This window comes from Meriones unguiculatus, chromosome 19 (genome assembly GCF_030254825.1).
Source record: "Meriones unguiculatus strain TT.TT164.6M chromosome 19, Bangor_MerUng_6.1, whole genome shotgun sequence".
Taxonomy (NCBI): Eukaryota; Metazoa; Chordata; class Mammalia; order Rodentia; family Muridae; genus Meriones; species Meriones unguiculatus.
In genome coordinates, this window is record NC_083366.1 from 564,073 (window position 1) to 572,223 (window position 8,151).

Here is an 8,151-nt window from a genome sequence, read left to right on the forward strand (position 1 = left end):
AATGAAATATGCATATTTCTTAACCAAATTCCATGGAGACTGTCAAGATCCCTAATGTCCAGCCTGGAAATGTATGAGTCAGTATCTGTGTCCTATGCCCGGCTTGCATGTCAGAAGTGTGATATCACCTGTAAAATGTTCAATGTAACATCAGGTATATAGGTCTATATGTTTGATGAAGAAGACAAACTTTCGTGCATAAATAATAAGAATCTTACTTCAATCTTATTTGAAGCTATTTGACTACTTAGGAGGTATTCACTCCAGGTGTTCATGTGAAATATTATGTATAGTTCAAGGGTATGAATAGAGATCAGTGAGTTTTTTTCTTAAGCTGCAAAGTTTTGATCTTTGGATCTGAAATGGCATTCAAAGTCCAAGTGATAAACTGCTGGCTCTCATGGCCTAGCTTGGGGAAAGTGACTGGGTCAGAGAGGCAGACCAGAAGCTCACATTCTCATGGGCTTCTGCTCCTACAATGCAGCACCTAATGTAATTTTTGTTTGTCAGAGATATAGGTCTTGAACTCCCTCCACTGGTTTTCTTTTTAAACTTCCGAGGAGACCTTTTATGTCTTTTGTTCAGCCTTCTTTTCCTCATGAAAGAAAAGGCTATCTATCCTGAGGGGCCATTTCACTCAGTACATTGTAAGACATATTATTACAGCAGTATCTCTTTTTGGATGGTCATTTATTCTCTGCTGGATTTGGTGAATATGTGATAGGATCTAAAATACATTTGGTGAGGATTAATACTGACAAGAAAAGGAGCCTAAACCAATGACTGGAATAGTACAAGCAGAAGGATTAAGTATTGCTGATCTATTAGTAAAGTAACTAAAATTACCAATAATATATATTTAAATTGAACTTTATTATTTTAATTCATGCACCACAAAATGGTAAATGATGTGTGGTAGGTTATATGCTCATTATATATACGTGCACTCCTTTTTTTGAAACATCACAAAGAGTGTAAACTCATTAACCTCTTGATTTTACACCACCAGGTTTCTTTTATTTCTAAATTAAAACAGAAACATAATTGAAGAGATTTGTAACATGCCACTCCCTCACTGAAATTTATTTGGCATTAGGACTACAGTGGATGGTATATTTGGAAGAATCTATATCATCTAGAAGATAAACCTCTGGGAATATTTGTGAAATATCTCTATAAAAGTCAGCCTTTGGAAATGTCTGGGATGGATCATTTTGATCAGTTGAATTCCCTTAGGAAAACTCTAATAACTTTAGGCAAGACAATACCCAGCATATGGATATTGACCTCCATAAAATGGAGAGAGTGGCCTGAGCTCTAGCATTCTGCACACTCTATTTCTCAGTTGTGTATGTGATATGAGCAGCTGCTTCATGTTTTTTCCAGTTTGTCTTCCATACTATAATAGGTTGTATGTTTGAACTGTGTTTCAAAACAAATCATGTTCCCAAATAAGGAACAAAGTTTCCTGACTTGCTTTTTTCACTGTAGTTTATCACAACAAAAACAGAGATTGGGGCCACCCATACAAATCTGGAGGCAGTGTCTTCACTGATGTGGTTCTTCAGAAAATGGAGGCTCGCCAGCTCTCCAGGCAAGATGGAAAGGAATATTGGATTCTGCATCATTATGATATCCCCACTGAACCCTGAGCTAAGAAGACAGAAGTTAAGATTAAATACAAACACTGACTTGTTCCCATGATTTTCTCTTACTCTTTGTATCAAATGAAGCTATTTTTATTAGTAGGTAATTTCTTTTCCACCTTAGTTTTAAAGCAGCACAGACTTTACAAGGCACAAGAAGTCTTTAGGAGTCATTTACTCATCCTCCTCTTTCCACTGCCCATCTCTTCCTGTGTCAGAGGCTTTGGCAGCATGTAAGTCTTTATTTTTTCATGGATCTCCCTCATTACCTATCATGTCTCTTTAATCAGAAGGCTGTTGCTGGATAGACATTTGGCTACTTGTTTATGAACCCTATCTTCTCTTCACAGGATCTAGGTTCAATTCCCAGCAGACATGGTAGGTGACAATGATCCATAACTCCAGTTCTAGGGGATCTGATGCTCTCACCTGGCTTCTGCAGCCACCAGGTGCATACATCGTGCAAAGACATGCATACAACCAATATAGTCACAGAAATAAAAATGTTAAAAAGAAGACCCTCACATCATCTCTATTTGTTTAAGACTATGCTTTCCACAGATGTTTAAGCTGAAGGTGTGCTAATGGGTTTATTTTTAGTGCATCTAGTAACAGATTTTGAGGAAAATTCAGTTCTGACAGGTTGCTTTGAGTTCTCTAACCACACCCTCTCCTACTAACTCAGAGAACCTGTACAAACTCTCCTGAGCGAAGCAGTACCTGTGGGCTCTAGGCACATAAAGCAGGACAGTTTTATTTCATTGCGGCCACTCTGTATGAGGACCTCCTGTCTCTTGCAAGCAGTAATAAACTTCTATATCCTCGGTACCATGCTGCTGATTTTAACTAAGAATAGTATGTCAATGTTTTATCTGAGTTATTGAAAATCTTTCCTTGTCTACTACTGTTTGTCACATATATGGGGTAGAAATAGCCACTCATCCAAAAAGTAGAAGGTTCTATGTGCTGGAACAGAAAAGCTGAGTTCAGCCTTGTACTGTCTCAGGATAATTTGCATCTGAGGCTAATATTCCCTGGTCCTCCATCCACAGTGGTGTCCATGAAGAGAGTGCTGTGTCCCAGAAGCTGAAAGCCATCAGCTTCCGAATTCCTGATTACAAGGGTGTAAGCATAATAATCAGTGTTGAATCCAGCTAACAGTCTTATAGTCCATTTTAAATCAAAGCCAACAGAATCTAATTCACCAGGACACACTGTAGAAACTTGGTAAGTGACAAAGGACTGTTGGGCTTTTTATAATATGTATACTATAACATGAAATCATTTCCTCTTCAGACCCCATGTTCTCCCCTTGAATACTGTGAGAAGCCCATGGAGTTTGGATTTGTAAGATCCCTGTCTCTGTTTGTCCAATCTAAAGGAACAGATGTTAATGTCATGAGAGCAAGGTCTGAGCTCAGTACTGCTGTTACAAGGAAAAGTGTAAAGTTTAGTTGAGATAAAAAGCATATGAAAACTTGCTAGACAGTGACAAAAGCAAAGTTCCCTTTCTGTCATAGTCTAGAACTTGAGATTAGGAAGTCCCTGTATCTGCATAAGTCTACCTTTCTCTTATGACTTTGTGTTAGCGGTTTACAGAGAAGATCTGTGTGTCCTCATCAGAAATTAGCTAATGTTGTACATTAGCTAACCTGAAAAGCAGATGTATAAAATTATATATGTACTTCAAAACAGAAGTCAGTGCATATTGGATAAATGATTATTTATTTTTCAATAATATTTGTGGCTTCATGGTGAAACACTAACATCAGGTAAATAATTTGCTTTTAAGTCTCAGCATCTGCTTTGATAGTCTGCAGGGCAGAGCCTTTCAGGGGCCTCTGTGGGAGGCTCCTAACTGGTTTCCTGTATTGTTCTTCTTCTGATGTCCATCCTCTCTGCCTTTCACAATGGGGATTGAGCATTTTAGCCAGAGTCCTCCCTCTAGATTAGTTTCTTTAGGTGTACAGATTATAGTAGGTTTATCCTATATTATATGTCTATATGAGTCATTATATACCATGTGTGTCTTTCTGTTTCTGGGATTGTTCACTCAGGATGATCCTTTCCAGTTCCCACCATTTACCTGCAAATTTCATGATTTCCTTCTTTTTCATTGCTGAGTAATATTCCATTGTGTAGATATATGGCCAAACTTTGGGCAGAATGCAGGGAATCCTATGAAAGAAGTGGGAAATTGTAAGATCTAGAGAAGACGGGAGGTCTACAAGGAAAGCAACAGAACCAAAATATTTGAACACAGGAATCTTCCCTGAGACAAATACTCCAACCAAGTACCATGCATGGAGATAACCTAGAACCCTTGCACAGATGTAGCACATGGCAGTTCTGTGTCCAAATGTGTTACATAGTAATGGGAACAGGGACTGCTTTTGACGTGAACTGATTGGCCTGCTCTTTGATCAACTCCCCCTGATGGGGAAGCAGCCTTACCTGGCCACAGAGGAAGACAATGCAGCCATTTCTGATGAGACCTAACAGACTAGGATCAGAAGGAAGAGAAAGAATCCCTCCCCTACCAGTGGACTTGGGGAGGGGCATACATGGAGAAGTGGGAGAGAGGGCTTGTGAGGGGAGGAGGGAGGTAACTAGAGGAGGGATACAAAGTAAATAAACTGTGATTAAAAATAAAATTAAATTAAAATTAAAAATGTAATTTGCTTTTGGTAGATAAGGCCATGAGTTGTTTTATAACCAACAGATTAATGATGCACATTGTTGAGAGATTGTCTCCATATATAGATCAGATTGGCACAGATGTTGGTATGTTCTCCAGTCTGGCCTCAAACTCATAAGTCTCCTGCTTTTGTATCTCCAGTTCTGGGAGTACAGATGTGAATTGCCACTCCTTGCCATGATACTTGATTTATTTATTTTTCTCTTTTTACTTTATACATAATTCTGGCTCTATAATTAATTTCTTATATATACTTTCTGATTTCAATAATGTGAAGTCCTAGCAGGTTCTGTGATTACTCTTATCTCTACAGGTTTTTAATACATAGGCAAACTTTTGTTTTTCACCATTTGGGTAACAGCAATCACTGATGTAGTGTTCTATTGTTCTCTATAAAATCATTAAGTAGGCTAGGATGTCTGTGTCCCCTTCTGGAGAGAATTACCTGTTCGCAATATCAGAAGCCCATCTTAATCCAGTTTCAATACTGCTACTTTCTAAATTACACTAACATTAGTATTTGTTTCATAAAAACTCATGGCAGTGTTGGTCTACAGAAAAGACTTCATGAAAAACATGTTTTTGTCTTCCATTTCTTCATAGTTAGACCCCTCTTTCAATTTCCTGAAGTTGTGGGGAGGCGACTTGAATGTTTCTACTTGTTTTCCTTTGCTTTGAGATTAAAGTTGCTCTGATTTCAGTCTTAAATTAATGTTCACCTGGATTTTCACAGTGAATTTTGGGCTACTCTTTGCATCTTAGTCACTTGTTTATCTCAGAAAATAGAGTCCAAATGTCTGTTCTCTGTCTTCAGTACAAGAGTGGCTTTGGAGCTGAGTAATATTGAACACATTTAACCTCAATTCTCTTTTTTCCTTTCATCTTTTCTTCCGTCTATGTTCTCTTTCTTTTATGGCATGTTTATGACTTCGTTTCTTTTGTTTGTTCTGATTTTTTGAATATATCTTATAATTTCCCTAAGTATGTCAATCTGAGATAGCTCTATTAATGTTTCTACAGAAGTCATTTGATTTCGGCAGGTCTTGGATTTTAACCTAGATCTGCTGTTAGAGCACCTAGTACTTTTCTGTTTGAGAGCTGTAAGACAGTCTTATTCAGTGATTGCTCATGTTCTCTGTAATAGTATTTTTAAGTATTGATTGACATCATCTACACTCACAGACACTGTGCAGGCATTTGCTTATGCACTTGCTGACTGCTTTACATAAACTCCCTACAGTCCAACCCATAAACCAGGCCTTTGCAGTTAACACTGAGGTGCATCAGACAGCAGTGGGGAGCAAGATGAACTCACAGACCCAGGTTCCCATATCCCTGCTGCTTTGGGTGTCTGGTGAGAAACTCAAAATGTTATAATCTTTGCAGAGTCACTTCTTTGTAGACAAAAAACTTAGAGTGTGCCACGCTTAATATTTCTTACATAATAAAACTCTGACAACATGATAGTACAAAGATGTTAAATGTGGCTAGTTGTTCACAAAATTAACCTTTCTAAAAACAAAACAAAATTAATATATACTGGGATATTAATAATCTAAGTTAAATCACAGAAGCATCTTATGTGTGTCTAACTATTTCATAAAATTATTTCCCTCTAGTTCAATCAAAGTAAAATGATAGCTGTAATTTGCAAAGGATGTTTTAAGTATTTACAAATACAAACTTATATGAGTGTCTATTTAGGCAATATGGCAACAAATAAAATATTTTCTTCTTAAAGCAACTTTATATCAGAGTATGTAATTTATGGTCAGTGGTTGCCTTTGTTAGTTTAACTGTCCTATAATGTTATAGATAGAAGGCATTAAAGGCCAAGGTCCAATTTTTAAAATATGCATTGTAATATAGAAGGCAGATAATTACTCAGAACTCCAGCAATCTTATCAGTACATTAATATTACTACTTTATATGCAGGGTATGCAGCACAGAGAATATTTGTAAAAACAACTCTGCGGTGTCGCTCAAGCACTTGCTACTCTTCACTTAATGCCCACCCAGGTTAACTTCTATCAGTTTCATGGTTCACTTTGAGAAATTAAATACTTTTCACAGTTTAAATCGCGTTATAGATATTTTGCTGTAGAGTATATTGAATGATACTATCTATGTACAAGGTAATAATGTTTATACATGTTGACTAACATATTGTATCTCAGGTAGATTCAGAGCTGATTTTCAACCCTAGCATTTATCATCCGAGGGCTGCAAAGCAGAGCATGTTTGGATGTGTGTAACAGGAACATGGCAGAGCACACTGCACATTTGAGGAATGCAGAGGCAGTCGCCAGGGAAGCTGTGCTCTGTTTGATGAGTTCATGTTTGGACATCACTTGTATCCTGATTCCAGAAAATTAAACTTTGAAAGCACAATTGTAATGACTAAAATTCATTAGATTTAATTTCATTAAAATTTTATAAAGAAAAAAAAAGATGTTAAATGACAAATTTCAATTGCTTTACAATCTGTGTTTGTGTTTATATTCATATTTATTGTGTGTTTCTGATTGCAGGTACCTGTGCAGGCATTGTGATGACTCAGTCTCCATCCTCCCTGGCTGTGTCAGCAGGAGAGAAGGTCACCATTAGCTGCAGGTCCAGTCAGAGTCTTTATTACAGTGACAACCAAAAGAATTTATTGTCCTGGTACCAGCAGAAACCAGGGCACTCTCTTAAACTGCTGGTCTACTGGGCATCCACTCTGCACACTGGGGTCCCTGATCGCTTTACAGGCAGTGGATCTGGGACAGATTTCACTCTCAGCATCAGCACTGTGCAGGCTGAAGAACTGGCAGTTTATTACTGTCAGAATAGTTTCAGTATTCCTCTCACAGTGCTTCGGCCTCCAACACAAACCTCCTTGAAAGTCTCACCAGATGCCTGCACCACACACAGCCCTGGACCTGCACACTTCTCCCTTCTGCCTGATGGCAGGTGTGCCTGAAAACATGCTGAAAAATTTTGCAGAGCCCCTTACTAAATTATAGGTTTAACGATTCTTATGTCTTCTTTATGAAAATACTTTATATGAATATGCAAAAAACTCAGTTTTTTATTTGTATTCCATCTGTAACACATTACTACAAACTCTGTTGTTTGAATATAAGAGATTTTCTTTTCTTTTTACAATATTGGAGTTCTGATATCCACCATAGTGATGGTGATGGAAAAAAATTATTTCTATTTAGAGGCACTAAGAAAGAGTATGTTTCTTGGTTTTTCTAGATTATATAGTACTTTCCTTCCTTCCTTTCTTCCTTCCTTGCTTCCTTCGTGGTGCCCATATCTCTGCTTATTCATTTACTTTCCATAAAGCATTTTAATTTTTATTACATTTTAGTTAATTACCTATGTCTGCATGCATCTGAGTGTGCATTAGTGTGTCTGTGTATGCATATTTATAGGTGTACATTGGACATGACATGAAGGTCAGAGGAGAATTTAGATCTGAATCTTTTTCTGTTTTGTGTCTGGGGATCAACTCAGGTTTGATATCAGGCTTGGCAAAAAGTGTCTTTGCATTTGAGTTATCTTGCTGCCTCTTAAAGTCTATTGTGGGTGTTAACTCATTGAATACAGTTTCATGAAAGCAATGTCTTTCCAATAGATCATATATTTTGCCCATATGCACTAACCCTCATTTTGCTTTCCATTTCCTGGTATTTCTTCTTTCCTGTCAGGAGGTACTCAGGGAAAGGGATTCAGGAGACATCTGGGATTACTGGAAGGCAACTTAGGTTTTATTTTTTCCCCAATGTCTACAATAGAGCGAAATCTGAGGCAGAGAT

General features: G+C 37.5%; 1 pseudogene; it reads left to right on the forward strand.

Moving 5' to 3' along the window:
• The first annotated feature begins 4,375 nt into the window (after positions 1–4,375).
• On the forward strand, positions 4,376–7,307 carry LOC132649321 (immunoglobulin kappa variable 4-1-like; annotated as a pseudogene).
• The last annotated feature ends 844 nt before the right edge of the window (positions 7,308–8,151 follow it).